General features: G+C 45.3%; 2 long non-coding RNA genes across 2 annotated transcripts; one reads left to right on the top strand and one right to left on the bottom strand.

Annotated features, from left to right (window-relative positions):
• Window positions 1-8,957: 8,957 nt before the first annotated feature.
• Window positions 8,958-13,008, bottom strand: LOC147996517 (uncharacterized). Its single transcript, XR_015676847.1, has 2 exons — window positions 12,884-13,008; window positions 8,958-12,236 (listed from the first exon to the last, which is right to left on the bottom strand). It is a non-coding gene; the product is annotated as an uncharacterized LOC147996517 (long non-coding RNA).
• Window positions 13,009-16,809: 3,801 nt separating this feature from the next.
• LOC147996516 (uncharacterized) lies at window positions 16,810-19,171 on the top strand. The gene is made up of 3 exons (XR_015676845.1): window positions 16,810-16,881; window positions 18,036-18,123; window positions 18,939-19,171. It is a non-coding gene; the product is annotated as an uncharacterized LOC147996516 (long non-coding RNA).
• Window positions 19,172-22,797: the final 3,626 nt, after the last annotated feature.

Raw genomic sequence — 22,797 nt, 5'->3', positions numbered from 1 at the left:
TGAAATTCAGTTCCAAGCTTAGGGGAGCAGACACTGGATTCCAGAATCCAAAACAGAAACTCCGAAGCCCCATAACCCTGAATACAGTAGAGAACTTCTTGCCTGATCCCTAAAAACATTGGATTTAGAGAAGACTCCTTCCCTCATGAACAAATATGAAAAGAGAAAAACTCACAAGATTGCAGGTTATGAAATCAATATCTATTTTTATTAAAATCGTTCTAGCTGAATTATCAGGATTTATCATGAGCAATAGAAAATAGAGATAGCAGGGCTTTTATGACTAATCATTTATAAACTGAGAAGTTCTTTTTAAAAAATGTAGTTCAGCCATTGACATTTCCCAGGGGGTTCATCATCAAATCATGGGAAGAATCTGGCTCCCCCTAAAAGTTGAGTGGGCTAGCCACCACTGAGGCTGTGCAAAGGCACTGTTCTCTTTCCCATAACATCAGCGATGACACAGACAGAGTGAGCATGCTGGGCCACGGGGACCACTTGTAATACTCCAGGGAGTGGACAGTCAGATACTGGAGCACATCTCCAAGATCTGGCCGGCATCCAGGGACTTTAGAATCTTGTGGTTAGCCTCAAACTCTGGCAAGAGGAAAAAGTCCCAGTGCCTAATTTAGTTGCTCCCTCAAAAGTAAACCAAAATGAGTCATATGGGGATGGAGAAACGACCAGTGCCAGACGTCCACTTGAGGATCACCATAGAGACCCAAACCTGAAGATGCGGGCACTCTAAGCACCTGGGTGGCCATGGTCTCCATTGTAATGAGTCACTACAGGGCATGCCAAGAGTGTACATGTTCCTGCTCATGTGTAACGAAAGGAGACCTTAGTGTGCTTCTGCCTCCTCCTGGGTGGTTTACCAGCTACTGTTCAACACCATCCATCATCCTAGAAGACTAGAAATACATACAGTGGTGTTATCAAAGGGTGTGCCTGATTCTGTCTAAGGTTACAAAATGTCAGAGTTTGGGTTGGTGATGTGGGTCAGCTGGGAGACTGCTTGCCTCGTGTGCAGAAGCCCTGGGTTAGGCCCCTAGCACTGCATACACCAAGAGTGGTGGTGCAGGCTATCACCACAGCACTCCAGAGGTACAGGCAAGGATGGGAAAGTAAGGGTCGTGTTTTACTGGGCCATTCGATATGCTGCCTCAAGGGAAAGGGAGGGGAGGAAAAGGGGAGGGGAAGGGAAGGGTTGGAGAGAGGAAGAGGGGGAAGGAGATGGGAGAATACCAGAGAGGCCCCCTCCACTAACCCCAACACTGGTAGGTAACATTATTTAAGATAATCTGTGCATGTGATGAAGATTGCATTCAACCAGTAGAGTAGCCATCCCTGTCCAACTTTAACCAGTGCCTATTTCAGTTCTTCTGTTAGTAGCAGAAAAATGCTAGGCAATATGGCACGACATTTTCACCTGTGACCTTTTGCCAGTGTTTTCTGACCCTTGCCTCATCAAGGTGCGCACTAGCTTGCCAAGGGCTATTCTAACTCATCTCTTACCACTTCTTCATTGTTTCAGGCTGGGTTCCCTGCTCTGTATATGAGAAGTTCATTGTTCTCTCTCTCTCTCTCTCTCTCTCTCTCTCTCTCTCTCTCTCTCTCTCTCTCTCTCACACACACACACACACACACACACACACACACACACACACACACACAGAGTTGTGATTTGAATCTGAAATCCTCCCCACAAGCTCAACATCCTCACCCACAGCTGGCAATGTTTTTAGGAGACAAGGCTTCCTGGAGGAAGATGGCTGGCAATGAGTCTTTAAAGGTTATACCTGGTCCTGACTCCTTGCTCCATCTCTGCCTCCTTGCTGCCTGGAGGTAAGCATCCTAGCCAGGATTGTCCACTGCCCTGATGCTCTGCCTCGCCTCCGGTCCAGAGCAGTGGATCCAGTCTTAGACTGGAAGCCCTGCAGTGTGGTCCATAAGAAACTCAATAGTAACATACGTAAGCTAAAAGGAGGAAACAGTAACTAAAAGTGACTGTACTAATATCAGAAGAGACAGATTCCAGAACATAAAATGTAACCAGAGATAAGAAGAGTTTGTAACAATAATCAGAGGGTTAAATTAGCAAAAGACAGAGGAACCCTAACCTTTATATTGCTGGTAACATTCCTTCAAAATAAAAGGGAAGCAAGTATGTGCCAAATTGCAAGGAGACATTAACAAATACAAACGTAAAACTAGATAATTCACCTCCTCTCAGTAGTGAAATAAAATCTCATCAGAAAGAAAGTCACTCAAGATTTTAACTTGGAGGATAACCATCTAGCCTGACCTAGTTGACATGTGGAGGGCGTTCACTTTATCAGAGGCAGAAATAGCAGCATCTGTGCAAATGCATGTAGAACGTACTGTGGCTGGCAATGCAAGTGTCAACACCTTTAAATGTACCCAAAGTACAGCCCCTGGACAAAATGAATCAAGTGAAAATTGATAACCAAGATTACTGGAACGTCTAAATGAAGGAGAGAAAATTGTAGATGAATTCTAAGTAATTGATTTAGATACTCTGCCCTCCTAGAAATGAACCATCCCTCCTGACTCCTTAAGAGTGGGGACTGCACACAGAGATTTCCTTCCATCATTAATGGTGGGCAGAGAATGGTGAATAAATGTGACCTGTGACCAAAACCGACACCAGCAGTGACAGGTCTTGACGCTCTATTTCTGACGTGCTGAATTTGGTGCCTTATGTCTGTGTTCTTCCTGAAACCTTATAATCCCCGCTTAACCACGAGGAAAAACATTAGATAAACCTCAGTCACCCTAACAGGCAAAGCCTGAAAGACTCTGGAGGCATTAGGGAAAACTCGGGAAGTCTGAATAAAGTATGGATTTCAATAAACATTTTCTTTTTTTTTTAATAAAAAGGCAACAAACAAGTATGCTTGATTGTAGTTTACACATACACACAGTGTTAGAAAACATTAATTTTACATTTCAAAAAAGGGAGGAATTTTTTCTCCTTTTACATATTTCAAAGAAAGATTATATTTGGTTTGCTTTCAAGAACTGAATTATTTTCAAGTTGTTTTAAGCATATCACCATCACTGAGAATTGCTGTTTCCTTCTATAGAGTTAATCATTGTTTCTCCTTTCATAATTATCTTATAGTTATATCTTATAATTAACATATTAATTAGGTTATTAATTAACAATATTAATTGAGTATACATAAAATGTCACATATGTGAATATATATGTGTATGTGGGTCATACATTCAGAGATATGGCCTTTAGCATTTGGCAAATATTCAATAACTAGAAAAATAGAAAATTTTAGAGATTATTAAGTTCAATTTTTTTATTCAGTGCAGAATTCTTTCTAAAATGTAATTGCTATCTAACTTTCTTTAAACTTACCTAGGGTCAGGGAGCTCACTACCTTACTTGGCAGTCTGTACCATCAGCAGACAGTGGACTCCTTTTTTTTTTTTTCAGTTACTACTGTACTTTATTGTGTTCAACCAAATCACCATGTTACAAAAATAGCAAGCTGCCATAATAAAAAATAAGGCTCCTCTTCCAGCACCAGATAGCATCATTTTACTTTCAAGCCTAGAAATTGCACACTTGTATATAAACCAACCGAAGATGAGGATTGAGAGTTCATCTTGGTGGATTTTTCCTTTGATGAATATGAAGTGTCCTTCCTTATCTTTTTTGATGACTTTTAATTGAAAATTGATTTTATTTGATATTAGAATGGCTACTCCAGCTTGCTTCTTCTGACCATTTGCTTGGAAAGTTGTTTTCCAGCCTTTCACTCTGAGGTAGTGTCTGTCTTTGTCTCTGAGGTGTGTTTCCTGTAGGCAGCAGAATGCAGGGTCCTCGTTGCGTATCCAGTTTGTTAATCTATGTCTTTTTATTGGGGAGTTGAGGCCATTGATGTTGAGAGATATTAAGGAATAGTGATTATTGCTTCCTGTTATATTCATCTTTGGATGTGAGGTTATGTTTGTGTGCTTTTCTTCTCTTTGTTTTGTTGCCAAGATGATTAGTTTCTTGCTTCTTCTAGGGTATAGCTTGCCTCCTTATGTTGGGCTTTACCCTTTATTATCCTTTGTAGTGCTGGATTTGTAGAAAGATATTGTGTAAATTTGGTTTTGTCATGGAATATCTTGGTTTCTCCATCTATGTTAATTGAGAGTTTTGCAGGATACAGTAACCTGGGCTGGCATTTGTGTTCTCTTAGGGTCTGTATGACATCTGTCCAGGATCTTCTGGCCTTCATAGTTTCTGGCGAAAAGTCTGGTGTGATTCTGATAGGTCTGCCTTTATATGTTACTTGACCTTTTTCCCTTGCTGCTTTTAATATTCTTTCTTTATTTTGTGCGTTTGGTGTTTTGACTATTATGTGACGGGAGGTGTTTCTTTTCTGGTCCAATCTATTTGGAGTTCTCTAGGCTTCTTGTATGCCTATGGGTATCTCTTTTTTTAGGTTAGGGAAGTTTTCTTCTATGATTTTGTTGAAGATATTTACTGGTCCTTTGAGCTGGGAGTCTTCACTCTCTTCTATACCTATTATCCTTAGGTTTGATCTTCTCATTGAGTCCTGGATTTCCTGTATATTTTGGACCAGTAGCTTTTTCTGCTTTACATTATCTTTGACAGTTGAGTCAATGATTTCTATGGAATCTTCTGCTCCCGAGATTCTCTCTTCCATCTCTTGTATTCTGTTGGTGAAGCTTGTATCTACAGCTCCTTGTCTTTTCTTTTGATTTTCTATGTCCAGGGTTGTTTCCATGTGTTCTTTCTTGATTGCTTCTATTTCCATTTTTAATTCCTTCAACTGTTTGATTGTGTTTTCCTGGAATTCTTTCAGGGATTTTTGCGATTCCTCTCTGTAGGCTTCTACTTGTTCTCTAAGGGAGTTCTTTATGTCTTTCTTGAAGTCCTCCAGCATCATGATCAAATATGATTTTGAAACTAGATCTTGCTTTTCTGGTGTGTTTGGATATTCCGTGTTTGCTTTGGTGGGAGAATTGGGCTCCGATGATGCCATGTAGTCTTGGTTTCTGTTGCTTGGGTTCCTGCGCTTGCCTCTCGCCATCAGATTATCTCTAGTGTTACTTTGTTCTGCTATTTCTGACCGTGGCTAGACTGTCCTATAAGCCTGTGTGTCAGGAGTGCTGTAGACCTGTTTTCCTGTTTTCTTTCAGCCAGTTTTGGGGACAGAGTGTTCTGCTTTCGGGCGTGTAGTTTTTCCTCTCTACAGGTCTTCAGCTGTTCCTGTGGGCCTGTGTCTTGAGTTCACCAGGCAGGTTTCTTGCAGGGGAAAAGTTGGTCCTACCTGTGGTTCCAAGGCTCAAGTTTGCTCGTGGGGTACTGCCTAAGTCCTCTCCACGGCGGCAGCAACCGGGAAGATCTGTGCCGCTCTTTCTGGGAGCCTCCGTGCACCAGCGTTCCAGATGGCGTTTGGTGTTTTCCTCTGGCGTCTGGATGTGCACAGAGTGCAGTCTCTTCTGGTTTCCCAGGCGTGTCCGCCTCTCTGAAGGTTTAGCTCTCCCTCCCACGGGATTTGGGTGCAGAGAACTGTTTATCCGGTCTGTTTCCTTCAGGTTCCGGCGGTGTCTCAGGCGTGGGGGTCCTGCTGCTCCTGGGCCCCGTACGGGAACCTTAATAAACATTTTCTAAATTATGGTGAAAGAATAAAAGCAATGAACTGAAAGCAACTTCATTAAAAAGAGCAATAAGACAGATAAACTTCTGGTCAGAGTAAAGATAAAAAGAGAGATGACACAACGTGCAGTTGCCATGTATGAACAAGGACCGTCCCTAGCAGTCCCACAGTGAAAGCCAGCAGATGGCCAGTTTTCACCTCAGTGGTTAAAGCCATGTGTCACTAGGCCTGATGACCTGAGTTCACTCCCAGGAACACACATGATGGAAGGAAAGTCGTCCTCTGCCTGCTATGTGCACACTGTGGGGCACTCGTACATACCATGCACACACACGCGCACACACGTGCAAATACACATACACATGCACACATACAAAGATGTATTGAAAATGCTAAAAAAAATAATAAGAGACTACTGCAACCAATATTATGTCAATAACTTTGAAGTCTTTCAGTTAGATGGACAAATATTTTGATTAAACACTTGATCTTACCCAAAAGGCCAAGAAGCAATGGACAAATATTTTGAAAAATATAATATCAACGCCCATTAAAAATATGCCGTTGGGGTGGTTCAGAAGTGGCGGGCTCCTGTGTTATTAGAAATGATGACTGGTTGACTTTATGCTTCTAGACTGCTGAGGGCTGGCCTGTGTTCCCTTTGCTGGCTGCCTCAATCCCTAATTTAGTTGCATCGAAGGTCTCTAATGTTGACTTTTCTAAATGATTTGGGGGTAGAAATTCTTTAGGCCTATCCATGTACTCCTTGTCTCTTCATTTCTGATAGACGCTACACTCTCGGGGGAGACTCGGGTTTTCAGCCTGTTGTGATGTTTTAAATGTTTTTAGGTTGTGACTACCTGGTCTATGACACCTTTGTCTGGATCTGCCTGTCCTGGTACAGCGAAGTTTCCTGTGCTTTGTGCTTTAACTCTATGATTCTGTCCTCAGAACAGGGATGCAAAATTGGGATACAGAGACGTGATCTGGCTGTTTGTGACCTGGGAGTAAGACACTGGGGCACTGTCGGGCAGCATGGTGGGAGAATGGAATGTAGAGCCATTTGGATAGGGAGTGTTTGCACAGGCTCGTGTGAACACTTGTTTCCAGCTGAAGGTGCTGCATTTCAGAACTTCATCGCTATGCAGCTCACTAGCACACTTTGTCCACAGGCCTTGAGGGTCATCGCCTCCATGTGCCTAGGGCCTCTCTCTGTTTCCTGATCCACTAAGCTGTAAGAAGCTGTGCTACAAGCTCCTGACTCTGCAGAGTGAGCTGCCCCAGCCACCACCTCGGCTTCCCCATGATTGACTGTGTCTCTTGAATCCATGAGTCCAAATAGATCTTTCTTGAAGTTTTTTTTTTTTTCTTGTCAGGCATTTTGGTCAGAGCAGCACCAAGAAAAGCAACTAATATAGTAGTCAGTCCTGAGAGAAGTAGGGTCTCCAGGTGAGGCTCTGTGGCTTGAGTGGCTTGAGTGCATCCATGTGCACCATGAGGACGTTTTAGTGGATGGCCTGTATATACAGGCATGGCCCCATGACATTACAGTGCCCACTGGTGTCATAGCCACCGTGGTGGTTTCTGTCCATATACTCTTTGGTGTTTGCACAACAATGGAATTGCCTAACCGTGCGCTTCGCAGATGTATGTCCCTGTATTTCAGTGACAAGCCATTCTGCATCTTTTTCTACCAAGACTGTTTTGATGAGCTTCTGTCCCAAGCCACCCCAAGAGATTTGGTTTTGATAGTTACACAACTAGTTACACAATCCCATTCAGACCTGGTGTTCACAAAGAGATTTAGCACAGCCATTTCCATTTTCAAAGGCAAAGGGCTGCAAGGACTTCTGCTTTTCCTTAAAGTGACAAGGCTGCTGAAAGAGGAAACCACTGGCCAGGGATGGCTGACCTGGCTTCCCAGCATGGGGCAGGAAGGAGGCCGTTATGTTATCTTCCCATCATGAGGGCATGATACAAAGCCTCCAACTTGGAAACAAAATCCACCTGAAAATAGAACGTCCCCAGCCTCCCATTTGTAGGTTATTTTTTCTCCCATCTAAACTGTACAGGATGTTGACTTTTCCTCTGGAGATGAGAAAACAGTGTAATTAGTCTCTTCCCTATGCATACAAGCATTCAGGTATTCAACCTTTGCTCTCTTCTGGGCTGTTCCACCCCACTGCTCTCTTCCCCTTTATTCATGATGTCAGTTCTAGCTAGATGATCACCCAGCCTACTGTCCCCATGCTGGTCGACTCCCAATACAGGGAAATGTAGATAAACCTTCCTTCTCTACATCCCCAGACTCTCCTTGTCTCTTTTCTTCCTATTCTCAACTCCCATCTCTGTTTTGTAACTGTCTCCCGCCGCCCGTGCTCTGCTCTTTTACTGTATCTCACATGCAATGGCTGACGAAGGCTCCCTCCCTCCCTCACATACCTTCCTGGGGTCAAACTGTGGCCAGAAAGCCTTCCTTTACATGAGTGAAATGCAGCTTCAGCTCTGTGGTCATAACTCACTTTACATGCTCCCTTAGCTGATCCTTCTGTTCCCCACCCCACCCCATCCCCTGCTCCCCCCAGTCACTTTGGTTCTTCTGATGTGGGATTTAAGGGAACTTTCACCCTAGTGAGTATAGAAATAAAAATCGAGACTAGAATAGAAGTCTCGGGCAAGAGTCTAGTTGGATGGGAAAAAAAGGTTGATTGCAGAGAACTCGGCTACCCAGCAACAAAGGAAAATTAACAAGCATTGTAATACTTGCATGTTTTATGCATATGTATGAGCCTGAGTGTGTATGTATGTGCATCATGGGCATGCAGAGCCCCTGGAGGTCAGAAGAGTCATCATGGTCTGGATCTGGAGTTGCAAGTGTTTGTGTCCCTGGTTCTCTACAAAAGCAGAAGATGCTCTTAATTGTTGGACCATCTCTCCAGCCCCCTAAATACACATTTTATTAGGTTGTTGGTGTGGTCTAAACTATGACAAATCTTGTTAGAGAATAGCATTTTAAAAGAAACGTCTCCCCCTTTTACCTTTGAGATTGCCAGGCATTATTTTGCGCCTGGCGACATGTTTTTCTTGTGTGATAGAGGGGTAAGGCACAGGACATTCTGAACACTTAGGGGTGGAGGGGGAGGAGGGGTGACCCTTGCTGAGGTGGAGGGGGAGGAGGGGGTACCCTTGCTGGTAGCAGGGTTCACGCAGTAAGGACTTGAGAGTCTATTGTCTCTTGTCCCTCACAAACGAACTGCATTGTTACATTTGCATTGATGTGATCAAACACCTGACAGAAACAACTTCAGAGAAGTAACATTTATTCTGCCTCAGAGTTCAGAAGAGTTTCAAGCTAGCCATGGTGGGGAGGGCCTGGTGGTGAGAGACAGGAACGTAGGATAGCATCTCATGATTATGGACCAGAAAGCAGAGAGATCTGGACCAGAGACAAGGGCAGGTACAACGTTCAAAGACGTATCCTAAACCAGTCTCCTAAAACCACTACAGCGTTCCCAGTACTGCTGTAGGCCGGGAGCTAAGTGATCAGAACGTGTGTCTACGTGGAGATTCAGTCCATAACAGCCCTATTTCTGCTTCACTTCCTGTCAGTCCACCATGCGTGCTGATTGCCTTTGCATATGCCTTCCATATGCACATGCTCCAGGCTCAAGCTTCAAGTCCTTTCTCGTCTTGTCAGACCTTCAGTCTCCTGTTCTCTCCAGGCCTAGCCTACCAGACCATCCTTTGTGAGTCTCAGTCATAAGGTGGTCCCGCCTTTGTTTTGTTACAGAACTTGATGAAGAGCTGCCTTCCTCACTTAGAAAACACGATCTTTATGAATGAAGCCAGGCCAGGCAGTTCCAGGTCTCTCGCTACAGGGCATGCCTTGTGTCTAAATCTGAAAACAACACTTCAAACAAGTTTGGAAAACAAGATTTGCCTGGAGGTAAGCTATAAGTCTACAGTGGTTTCTGGTCATGTGACTACTGTTTCGGAAGATCCGTGAGGTCAAGTGACTCAGCAAATATTTTCAGGCTAAATGATAGGAAATGAGGGATTGAAAAGCAGCCACTAATAACACTGATGGAAAACACATGTGCCTGAAGCCGGTGGGTGGGAGCCGAGGAAAGTTCCCTGCAGCTCACAGAAGAGTCTGCAGTTTTTCAGTCCAGCCCAAGATGCCTACAAGGCCTACTCGGCTTCCTACCTCTCTCATCAAAGGATTTCATTTCAGAATTTTCCAGATAATTAAAACTTGGTCCTCTAGGCAGCCAAGGTTTTTAAAGCTAGCAACTGGTGATTTTTGGGGGAGGGGGGTGTTTTTTTGGCATTCAAGGTCCCAAATATCTAAGGCAAGCTTTAGACTCACAGTGTAATGGACAATACACTTGAGCTTCTGGTCCTCCTGCTGTTAATCCTGAGATTTGCAAGGAAAATGAGTTCCACTATTTTTGAGCCAAATGTGAAGCAAGCTTTAATTAAATACTGACCAGGATGGGCTTAGATCAGGACCACGCCCTGCAATTCCCAGCTGGGTGGTAATAAGACCCCTGTTGTATGGCCACTGTAGTTTCCCATGTGGCTTTGTTATTTTCTAAGAACTACAACTCCCAGCATTGTGGGAAGTTACCTGGTCCTTGGGCAGGTGAGGCTTACAGGTAAACCTTGGGTCTTACTCTGCCTCTACCTCCTCAATGCTAGGATTATCATTCTGCACAACCATTCCTCATGTGTTCAGTGCTGGGAATCGAACCAGGAGCTTTGTGTTAGCTGGGTAAGCACGCTACCAAGTGAGCTCATCCCCAGCCCTTACAATCTTATTTTGATCTAACAATTTCCAGAAGGCACAACACAAGTGCTTCCACTTTCTTAAGCTGTCAGTAATACCATGCGACTTCTCGATAGATCTGGGCAGACACATCAGGTACCTACATTTCCTTGTTGCTTCTACAGAATTGCCTGTCCCACTTCTAAGGAGAAATGAAGCCCATGTGTTTAAATAATGATAATTGCCACTGTAATAGCTGACATATATGAGCAGTTTCTATGTGCACAACAAACCCAAGGCAGTCTACACATACTGTTTCATGCTGAAAAACACAGGCATCACTCTCCCCACTTCTATTCCTGAAAAGACTGAGACACAGAGCCATTAAGTCATTCAAGGCTGCACAGAGAGTAAAGTACTAGGCTTCGAGCGTTAACCTAGCTATTGGGCTCCACAACACCCACCTGGTCTAGTCCAAGCTATCCTGAGACACGGCGATAGCTTGGGGCCCAGAATTTTCCTGACTTTAGTGCCAAGAAATGACTCAGACTAAGATGGTTGGACGTCCCATCCTGAGAGCTAGCAGGTACTCTGCCAGACACTCTGCCTGCTTCTGTAGGCCCATGTTCCTCTCCTGGAACCTATTCACAGGTGCTAAGAAAAAGAACCCATAATCCAAGCAAGTCAAACTGCAGGGTCGGATAGGTGTGGGATCCCTAAGGCCACCTATGGTGCATCTATTCTTTCAGCCATTTTGTTCAACTTAATAAGGTTGAGAAGCTTCTGTGAATAAAAATGGAGTCTAACAGGACATGGTGCCCCATGCCCTTCATCATAGCACTTGGGAAATAGTGGCCAGACGATCATGAGTTCAAAGGCAGGATGGGCCACATAGCAATTTCCAGACAAACCTGTGTTACACGGTGAGACATAATTTTCAATATTTAAAAAATATCTTTTTAGGGGATGGCTCAACTGTTAAGAGCATTGGCTGCAATTCCAGAGGACCCAGGTTCAATTCCCAGCACCCACATAGCAGCTCACAACCCTTGTAACTCCAGTTCCAGAACCTCCTACATTCCCTTCTGGCCTCATAGCCACTAGGCAGGCACATGGTGCACATATATCCATGCAACCAAAACACCCAGACACACAAAATAAAGATAAGTCTTCTAAAATATGTGACTCTTAAAATGGAGTTCTTCATATCCAAAGCAAGCACAGCTTCAGGGAGTTACTGGACATTTTTAAACTGTGTGTACGGTGAGGCATTTTAAAGAATTTAATGTTCAGATATAAAAGCTAAATAAAAACACCCCATGCATTATCTGTGCTCACATCTCAGCTGAGTGTGACTCCAAGCTCAGGGTCCAGATGCAGATCTGGGGGTTCAGAGGGCTTTGGTTGTAGTCATGCCCCAATATTTACCTACAGAAGATACCACAAAAAAAGGAACATCTCACAGAGACCTGAGCTAGCTGCCAGTATGTTTCTAGTTTCTCTAAGTGGGGGTTCAGTTCTTTTGTTCAACCAGTTTCTGAGGCAGTATTTGTCCAGCCTCCAGGACCCCTCCTAAGTGTGCCTGGTCTCTGGCCTGAGAGGAGTGTATATGCCCAGCGACTGGCTTGCTCCTCTGAAAACGTCCGTGGCTGGGAGGTTGGGGTCAATCAATGGCAGTCAGGCCACTGGGATGGCAGCTGTAGTATTTGAAGAATATTTCTTCATCATATTAAGCAATGCGTTGAGAGTTCAAGGTGAATTTGTAAGGAAAAAGAAAGACAGTCTTCTTGCTTCTTGTTTCTCGCTTCTTGTATCTGTGAAAGTCAGGGTAAGTGATCACTTGCAGGGAGATGCAGTGCTTTAGCGGAAGTGAAGCAGTGTAGGAAAGCCAGTCACACCAACGGAAGCCAATCACAGAGATGCAAAACCCAGGGCTGTTCTCTCTGCTGCTGCCTGCCGATTCATGGACCCCTCTGGTCACTCCCCCTACCTCAGGCAGCAGCCATCAAGGGCTAGGCACAGAGCCACTCCCTTCTGCTGTCCCCGAGCCTGTCTGTAGATCAGTCTCCCTAGAAGGTTCCCCTGTTCCAAGTCAGGCAAAAGGTATTTGGTAGAAACGCTCTTGGGAGTTAGATGATTCCTTTCCTGTTTGAGGCAGCCAGGAAAAAAAAAAAAGCCTTGCTTTTCTTGACTTAATAAAAGTTCAATGGAAAATCATAAGGCATTTTTAAAGGACATCGGGGCTCACATTTCTGTTCACCTATTACTCCCCTTTCTTCTTAAATTTTATATAATTATTTGGATAGAAGACTATCTTAAAACAGAAAGGTCAAGATATTTTCCCTCCTCCAAACCAAACCTAGACTTTTCATGGAAAACCCTCGGCAGCATTGTGGAGGGAAATGGCTTCCTTGCTTAGGTGACCCAGGGCTACCTTGGCTTTCTCTGTCAGGATGCCTACCTTTGGAGATCAGCCACTGTGCTGTGTTTAAGCCGAGGAGATGCCAACATGCCGAAAACTAACGCTCCCTCCAGCATATCAGACACCTATGTTTGAAGTGGGTCCATCAGCCGCATGCCAGGCTCGATAGTTTATAGCTCTGGCCAACATGTGATTGTATCCCTGTGGGACATCTTCTAGCCAAAAACTGCTCTCAGAATCCTGACTCATAGAAACCAGGGAGATAATAAGTAAGTGGTGTTGTTTTAAGCCACTAGGCTTAGATTAACTTGTTGAGGAGTGTGTGGTCCTTGGGTCTGCTCCTTTGTGGTTAAGAGGTGGCTACTGCAGTGCCTAAGTACCATTGAGGCAAACAGAATATATAGTATCAAGGCAGAATCCAATTGGTATTATAATAGGCACCAAACTACTGGAATCTTCTGAATCCATATCCAGATGTGGGGTTTTACAGCTTGGAGCCACAGCACTGGTTACATTCATATATTCTCCAGCAAGGGCAGGGCCTACTCTAAGGGTTTAGATGAGCTGTGTATGTTTAGCACCATCTAGCACACTAAGGAAAGCCCTTTCATATCAGCCCTTGTGCTGATTTCAAAGCTACTAATTTTGTCCGTGCTGACCCATTTCTAGCATCAAGTACGCCAACAGGAAGGGCTCTGCAGTTCACAGAGAACGTTCATAGAGGTTTTTAAAGAGGGCACTTCTGAAGTATAAGCTTCCTAGAACACTGTTGTACACGTACACACACACACACACACACACACACACACACACACACACACACACACACCAAGGGTGTGAATTCCTACTGAGTAGACCTGTGCCTGAGATATAATGTAATCGGCAAAATGCGTACGAGGTCACTCTGAATTCACTTTGCCAGTGCCCGGATGAGAGACCAATTCCAGACTGTTGTAACACCCAACCTGTCTCTCTGACCTCGGTTCATCTGCACTTCCCCTTCCAAGCACCAATCACGCCTCAGGAGAATAAGTTCTCGGATGCCAAGTGCCTGCGTGCTATGAACGCTCTTTATGTGCACGGGTCTTACTCGGCCCCTTCTATACATCGTTCATTGTGTCTAATTCCTCCAGCTCCCGCCTCTGAGGAGCAATTGTCACTATCCCAGTGGGAGTTCAGAGAGACAACTTATACCAGACCGAGCCTCTTGACCAGATTAAAAACTCCTGAGCCAGATCTTCCATGGTGACAGGTTGGGCAGGCAGCGGCAGACTAAGACGCACAGAGGAGCTCTCCTTTCATGAACCTGGACGGGTTCTTCAAAGAGGAATCTATGAAGAACAGAGGGGACTTGATGGAAAGGAGTCACAGGATCAAACTAATCCAATGCTTAGAAGGGGATGAAGATGAAATAAAAACACCGCTGTCATCTGATATCACAATCGAGGAAATAACCTACGGTTTAGGTAAGGACTAATGATGCATCACTAAGGAGCCCACCCCCTCAGAAATGACCACTTCTTGTTTTCAAGTCTTGCCTCATTTCCTCCTTTATGCTAAGTGATGCTGTTTCCGTTTGTTGATGCTGGAGCAGAGTGTCTTCTTAGTATCCTGCCTGCCTTCCCCAATTTTCTCATTCACATACTGGTAAATCACGTGCTTGAGTGAATTTTACTGAATGTTCTAGAACAGATCGAGGGATGTCCCCTTGCTTTCTAGGAACATCGGCCACTGTGTGAAGGCCTCGGAGGATCGGTCCCTTATTAAGTTCTGGCTTTGACTCACACCCATTCTCACGGGTTGAGGTCAGGAAGTGTGGAAATTAACATCTCTCCGCTCGACATGCGAACACTCTTTGTAGACTAGGAATTTTCTCAGCATGGGCAGGGAGGGGCTGCCTTTCTACCTATGTTAGTCCTGGGGCTCAAGTTTGTTGCCTTGGGCCTTGCTGGTCAAGGTCATGGTGGTGATCAGTGTTAGATTGCCAAGTAGCAGCCTGGGATCTTTTCCCATTCTCTGCTAACAAATCTGAGAGGAGATGAGCTTGGGGTCAAAGCATTCCTCACTTCAGCAGTGACACCAGTACTGGTTCGTTTTGTGTGTCAACTTGACACAAGCTGAAGTTATCACAGAGAAAGGAGCCTCAGGTGAGGAAATGCCTCCATGAGAGGGTAGTGATCGAGGGGGGAGGACCCATTGTAGGTGGTGCTATCCCTTTCTCTAAGAGAGCAAGTTGAGCAAGCCAGGGGGAGCAAGCCAGTAAGTAACATCCTGCCATGGCTTCTGTGTCAGCTCCTGCTTCCTGACCTGCTTGAGTCCCAGTCCTGACTTCCTTTGGTGATGAACAACATAGAAGTGTAAGCTGAATAAACCCTTTCCTCCCCAACTTGCTTCCGGGTCATGATGTTTGGGCAGGAATAGAAACCCTTGCTAAGACAACACCTAAATGTAGTCGGTGTTTCTGCTTAGGCTGCTTCGCGCTTTACATGACTTTACCCCTGTCCACATATGGGCTACTCGTGCCACTGCATTTGGACACTGCCAGACGAGCTCCTGACGGGGACACAACTGTTTGCCGTATAAAAGAACACGCAGAAGAGCAGTGATCCTGACATCCTGACGGAGAAAGAGTCTAGCACAGCACAGACAGAGAATTTACTGGCCACTGAGGGAGAATAGAAGGCAACTTCCCAGAAGAGAGTGTTGCTTCAGGAAAGGGGCTGAAGTTCACTGTAGCAGTTGAGGGGACATCACTTGTTCTTATCATATTGGGATTCACTTGAGGCCTGTATCTTGAGTAGTCTGGCAGACCTCTCATTTTCTTGTTAATTATTCTCGAGACTCCTCCTTTGTGTAAGAAGATGTCACGGGGAGTTAGGGATTAGGCTCCAAACGGTCCTATCTTGATTGTCAAAGTGTGGGACTTTTATTTTTCGGCTTTTGTCTCTTTCATCTCTCCATACCCTCCTCCCACCCACCCCCAGTTGATCAATGAAGTCAAATCATTAACAAGGGACAAAAATCTCACTTCTGGAGCGTCAGAGCTTGGGGGTTGGGGGAGGGGGGAGCGCTGCTGACTCAGCACAGTGGCTTCAGAACGGTGATGCATAGAAGGCTCAAGGGGCATTTTGGAAATGGGAGGGGTTTGTTACCACACGATGTCCAAGGCCATGCTGTGACCCCATTTGGAGACTGAGATGTTCTTGGTGGTGTGAGTTGGGTTTTGATGGTTATTATCCATGAGGCAATACCATCTGCAACGCAACTGCTTGCAATGTGGAGGGTGCCAATAGCACCAAGAGCTTAAAGAGGAATAGCCAAAAACACAAAGCAGAATTTTAAAAAGGGGCGGGGGACCAAAGCCATCTGGAGAAGTTACTTAGGAGTTGTTCTGACCGGGTCTGTTGAACTCCGGAAGAAGCAAACTTGATCAGTCTGTTGAGAAGGTAGGGATTGAGAACGTGAAGCAGGAAAAGAAATCCTATTAGAGGGATAACGAAAACTGGCAATGAGAGGACCAGAAGGCCTGGGCAAGGGAAGCCCGTTGGCTTACAGGCGATTCCGCTAGGCTCCTCCCAGGGACCTAGCAATGGCTTATGTCATCACCTGTGGCCATTACCTGCAGCCACCAGGTGCAGGGGGCCTGGCCTATAAAACATCTGCCTTTATACCCCAGTTCTCTCTCTTTTTTTCTTTCTCTTTTCCCATGTGTTCCCAGCTGGTCTCTCTCTCTCCCAGGTTTTGTCCTTCTCTGTTCCCGTTTCTCTACCCTCACAGCTCTGCTCTCATCAGACTGCCTCTACCCCTTCTCTCCCTCCTCTTCCCCCAAATAAATTTCCTTTAGACTAGGTCTGTCGAGTGGTGCAATTTCTCAGGGGGACACCTTGGCATGGGCCGGCCTCATCACCCCATGCTGCCACATTAGATTTCATAACAAACTCTTTACCCACTAGGGAAATTGGTAGGAAAATTTAGAGCCTGATGCACTGTGGGACAGAGGATTTGGTTTTTATTTTTCCTTCAGAAGCCTCTATAAGGTAGGAGAGCCTCAATCCAGGAAACAATCTTAGATTTGGTCAATTCATGTCTGCCAGTTGCCCCGTGATGCCTGGCAGTGGGAGTCGTGGTGAGGGGTCCTCTGGGGCCTGAGACTTGAAGGAAGTACTAAGATAAGCGTTTTGTGGACTGGTGTAAAGTACAAGTGAGGCCTGAGGAGGACCGTGAGAGACGCAGCAGTGATAGGGAACGGTGAAGAGTAATGGGGCGTGGTGAAGGGTGATGGGACGTGGTGAAGGGTGATGGGGCGTGGTGAAGGGTGATGGGGCGTGGTGAAGGGTGATGGGGCGTGGTGAAGGGTGATGGGGCGTGGTGAAGGGTGATGGGGCATGGTGAAGGGCGATGGGGTGTGAATGGGTGATGGGGCGTGATGGGGCTCTTCTTCAGAAATAGTCACTAAGTAGAGCTGGAGTGTATTTACTCGGAGCCAGACAAATGAGTTCTAACAGAAGAATAGAACATGTGAAGGGTTTTTTGTCATTCAAGACAGGATTTGTCCAGCAGGACTAAAGTATGGGTGAGCTTAGATGTCAGGAGGGCACCTCCCACATGAACAATCCTGAAGTCGGGAGCTGTGTCACGAGTGTGTGGAGCTGCTGTAGAAGTTGGTCCCTTGTTATGTCCTCCATTGGCTCACTTCTCTACCGGGCTCTCTTGTTTCCCTCTGAGCACTGGCTGGAAAATAGCCTTTGCTTCCAGGAGAGGTGAGCTCAGTTAGCAACATCGTGGACTCTGGCAGCTGTTGGGTTACTTAGTAAGACTCGGAGAGGTGTCTTTAAATGACTGAAGCTGGTTATCCTAATGAGTATCCTAATGGGAGTACCAAGTCCCATGTCTGAACCAGGTCAGGAAGGGACTGACTCAAATTTTGTTTTTTATTATCACTTATTATTGTTATTATTTGCTGGGCTCAAGGCTAGGTAACTGGATAAAAATTAACTTTCCCTCTGCACAGGGGAGGTCATTCTACTCACTAGGAGGCGCTATGAGGGGGCCCCCAGAGGTGCTTTACTTCCTCCCCACCCCTTCGTGCTTGCTTACAACCTGCTGTGTTGATCAGGGTTTTGTTGGCCATGTGACCATCCCTGGTCACTTAGGGGACTTTGGCTGGAGGCAGCAACTCTCTTCTTTGCAGATACATCTGTGGCAACAGTCCAGCACTCCGTGGCCTCTCAGATGAAGAAGATAAACAATTTACCAGAACTGCCAGGCCTTTTAGCCAGGTCTGCTAACCCCCTGATGACTTTGGAAGAAAATGACAAACATATTAAAAGTTGTTTCTGTCCCTTTTTACCCTCTTGGGCTCTGCCTCCTGCTTTTAGTTGTTGAACACCCAGGAGAATCTTTTTTTTTTTCTTTTTAATTTAACCTTAAAAAAGAAATAATGGATTTTAGTTTGAACTTTGAGCAAAGCTTAGACAAAAACAACTGTTTTAAAAATAAATCCCAATTTTGTTATGACTCAGCTTTTTAAGTAGCTAAAGTTGGCAAGCTAGGCCGAAAACATCATAATCTTGATAAAGATTTGTTCTTTAAGGTAGTTTGTGGAAATGTTACCAAGAACAGATGAAGATCTTCTGCAAACCTCAGGGTCTTGCAGGAGTCTAACCTCGGCAAGCTTGAGTCTATGTACACAAAATCCCTGTGACCAAGTTGAACCTCTTGTGATACTCAGACTTTTACTTTTGGTTTTATACTAAGACTTTTCTTTCCTTCTTCTTTTTTTAGCCTTAGGCCAAAATCCTATTTTAGTTTGTAAAAATACTTTCATATAAAAATGTTTTACGCTTATATGCTTTTCCTATCTCCCTTCTATTCATTGGTTACTTTTAATGTATTGTGAGATAAAGTAACAGGGCGAATAAAAGAACTGAATCTGAATTATATTCTTGCCATTTACCACATAACAGTCTAGGCTCAGATGTTTGCTCCATGTACGTCTTAGGAAGAACTTTTGTGACTTTAAAGGGCTCTTTTGCAAATTCTTTCCTGGTCTTCCAATTAAATAACCTCAAATTAATAAAATTATCTTGCTTAGAAAATGCAGAAGAGGGCTGAAGAGGTGGCTCAGCAGTTAAGAGCACTGTCGGTTCTTCTAGAGGTCCTGAGTTCAAATCCCAGCAACCACATGGTGGCTCACAACCATCTGTCATGGGATCTGATGCCCCCTTCTGGTGTGTCTGAAGATAGCAACTGTGTACTTATATACATAAAATAAATAAATGTTTAAAAAAAAAGAAAATGCAGAGAGAAAAAATACACAACCGAAAATCTTCATTTGTTAATTCTGTTACTGTAGTTTGGGATACACAAGGCTTTGTCCCAAGTTGATGACATGTCCTAGCAGGTCAGAGTGTTTGCCATAACCTGAGTTCAAGGCCTGGCTCCCGCGGGAAAGTGAGGCTAGAGGTCGATCTCTAACACGAGGCTCTGGAAACACATTCTTAAGCCCCCATCTTTGCCAAGCTAGCATGAGAAAACTCTCCCATGTTATCAAACATAAATCATAAATTCTTACTGTGTGTGTATGATGTATGTGGCTTTGTGCAGTCTACAGGAGCCAGAGGAGGATGGCAAATGTCCTCCTGTCCTGTCACTCTTTATCCTATTACCCTGACAGTGGGTCTCTCACCGCACTTACCATTCAGACAGACTGGCTAGCCAGCAAGCTCCCAGGATCTGTCTAACTCTACCTGTCTGCCCCTGGTGCTAGGGTCACAGATATGACTAGCTATCCCTGTTTTTTCATGAGCACTGGGGACCAAAACACAGGTCCTCATGCTTGCACAGAAAGCACTAATATCCAGTGGCATGGTTTGAGTGAGACTGGCCAAGAGGGTCACATCTGGCAGCATTGTGGATCTCCTCCTTGGCTGGGTGACCTGTACTAAACTCGGTGTTAGAGTAAAAGTGCATGCACGTAAACCCTGCAGTCATACATATTTTCAGAAGCATCTAAGGTTCATTTTCAAACCATACCCTTTCACAATCCCCAAAGCAAGGTGGCTAAGTAACTGTCTAATGTGCACATAAGGCCCTGAGTTCAATAAAAAAAGGGGGGGAGGCAAGCAAATATAAATCTTGGACATTCTCATTTGTTTTTGCTGCTTCCTTTTGGAAGGGTTTGTTGTGTGTAGTTTTACACTACCTGCCTCTGCTCCAGGATCTGGACCACACTACCAGCCCCCACCCGGCTTCCCTTGAATCAATGGATAAAAGACACATACACAGTTGTACCTTTTCATGTTGCCATCTTGGCACAATTGCTGGGCACTACTATCTCCTGCCTTGAAAAGCAAGCCCTTATCAATTTCTTATCCCCGTCTCTCCCACCTGCCCTAAACGTCAGTTTCTAAACTCCCTTGACCTGTGTGGCCCACACGGCTCTTAGTTCTCTCTCCAAAGCATGGCGAACCCCATCCTCCTTCCATGCCCCTCCCTGCCTGCCTCCCAGGACCTGGAAGTCCCGCCTGTACCTTCTGCCCAGCAATTGGCCCATGGCTTTCTTTACTGACAGATCAATAACCAATTGGGGAACAGGACCTTAGCATCAGAACTGCTCTCTATTACTACAAGGGTTCACAATAAAAGTCAGTGACTTCCCATGAGTTTTCTTAAAACTGGGGTGTTTTAATTCCTGTTGATATGACAAAGAAAGAAAGAAGGAAAGAAAGAAAGAAAGAAAGAAAGAAAGAAAGAAAGAAAGAAAGAAAGAAAAATTAGCATGAGTGAGGACTGCAGAGATGACCCAGCAGCTAGGAGCACTGGCTGCTCATGCAGAGGACACAGGTTCAATTCCAAACACTGACATGGTGGCTTCTAACCATCTATAACCCTAGTTCATGGGGATCTGATACCCTCTTCAAGTCCGTACAGCAGGCACACATGAGATGCACAGACAGACAGGCAGGCAGAGCAGCCACGCACATAAAATCAAATGAGTAAACTCCTTTTTAAAAGCCACATGTCAATATTGTACAGAGTTCGGCTTTCTTTGCAGGGCGGTCACATTTTCCTATTATCCTAATACCGAGGGAGGGGGAAAGCAATCTTTCAAAGATATAGAAATTATTTATGGACTATATTTAAGATCTTGGGAAAGGGTAATGACATGCCGTGAGTATCCACATATTACTCACGTGCTACATGGCTGTAAAGGACTTTTGCAAGCCCCAATCACTATTCCCACAGAGACTAAGCCTCCTCTCTGAAATGGACTCAAACATTCAACATCTGTCAGCAGCATCCCTCTTCTCTGAAATAAGCACAAAACCCAGCATCGAAGCCTGACGATGATGCCCCACCCCACGGCACCTTAGTCCAGTCCCTCCCATCACTGTGGTCCCTGGTACAAACATGGAGAGAGCGAGTGGAGGCGGATGAAAGTGGTTGCCTTCTCCTTTCTCGTGGCATGGAAGTGAAACCAGAAGTGAGATGTGTTGGGAACTTTTCATTGCTATTCCGAAGTGCCTGACCAAAGGACTTAAAGAAGGAAGGGACCCAGGTCAACAGGAGACACAGGGAGAGAGGAGGAGGGAAGGTGTGGTGACAGCAGAGGCTGCCACTCCCTTTCATGGACATTCGGGAAGCTCGTGCTGAGCTCACTTCCTCCTCTCATCTTTTTATTCAGCCCCTGGGATGGTACCACTGACGTGTAGGGTAGACTTCCCTCCATAGTTATCTCTGAAAACATTGTCCATATCCCCTTGATGACTCTGAATTCCATCGTGCTGACACTCAAGACCAACAGGCACAGGGAGAAATAAACAAGTGCCCTCCTCCCCTTTCTGGAAACGTGGCCTCAACCTTCAGCCATATCTTCAGAAGCAAGCCTCACCTTTGAGGGAGCTAGAGGCTTGGGTAAGCCAGCTTAACGTCAGATTCTGTAACTTCCTGGCTATGTGGCTTTGGGTGAGAAGTTGAGCCTCACTCGCCTCTCTGGGATCATAGATGCACAACGGAGGCATAGAGAAGTGAGCATGGCACAGTGGTAGCTGGTGCCCCGGAGGCTCAGATATTTGAATGGTTGGTCCCCAGTTGGTGGAACTGTTTGGCAAGGATTAGGAGGTGTGGCCTTGTTAGAGGAAGCGTGTTACTAGGGGTGGGCTATAAGGTCCCAAAAGCCTGTGTCATTCCCCGCTAGCCCTCTCGGCCTCCTGCTTGTGGATCAGATGTGAGCTCTCTCAGCAACTGCTCCAGCTCCACGCCTACCCAACTGCTGCCTTGCTACCTGTCACATGGTCATGAACCCACGCGCTGAGACTAAAAGCCCCAATAAACTCTTCTGTTGCCTCGGTCATGGTGTTCTGTCATAGCACTAGAAAAGGAACAGAAACGCTCGCTTCCCTGGCATAAGTTACAAACTTCATTCTTTCTTTTTTTTTTTAAACAACTTATTTGTTTTTATTTTGCATGCATTGGTGTTTTGCTCCCATGTATGACTACGTGAAGGCATCAGATCCCCTGGAGCTAGAGTTGCTTGCTACATGGGTGCTAGGAACCGAACCCAAGCCCTTGGGAAGATCAGTCAATGCCCTTAACCGCTGAGCCATCTCTCCAACCCCATAAACCTATCTTCTTCCCCAGAGTGGTGAAGATGATTTTCCAAAAAGGTCCAGAGATCTGGCCCTTTACTCGTCACTACACAGTGGCCTCTTCGTGGGGCGCTGTACCGCGGAAACAAGCTTTGCCTGCTTTTTTCTGATCAGGAAAGGTGACACCACTGCCCCAGTCCTTGAAAACCAGGAAGGGCACAGAGGGTGCCTTGCAGAGTCCCCCACACATTTCTAAGACATTGCCAGAAGCCGACATCACACCTCGAAGCAAACAAAAAGTTGGGTAACACTTTTCTTAAGTACCCTTTACTCAGAGAACACTGTGTGCTGGTGACAGACCCA

The sequence above is a fragment of the Rattus norvegicus genome, chromosome 2, assembly GCF_021556685.1.
Source record: "Rattus norvegicus strain SHRSP/BbbUtx chromosome 2, alternate assembly SHRSP_T2T, whole genome shotgun sequence".
Classification (NCBI taxonomy): domain Eukaryota; kingdom Metazoa; phylum Chordata; class Mammalia; order Rodentia; family Muridae; genus Rattus; species Rattus norvegicus.
This window is presented reverse-complemented; position numbering and strand designations above follow the sequence as displayed.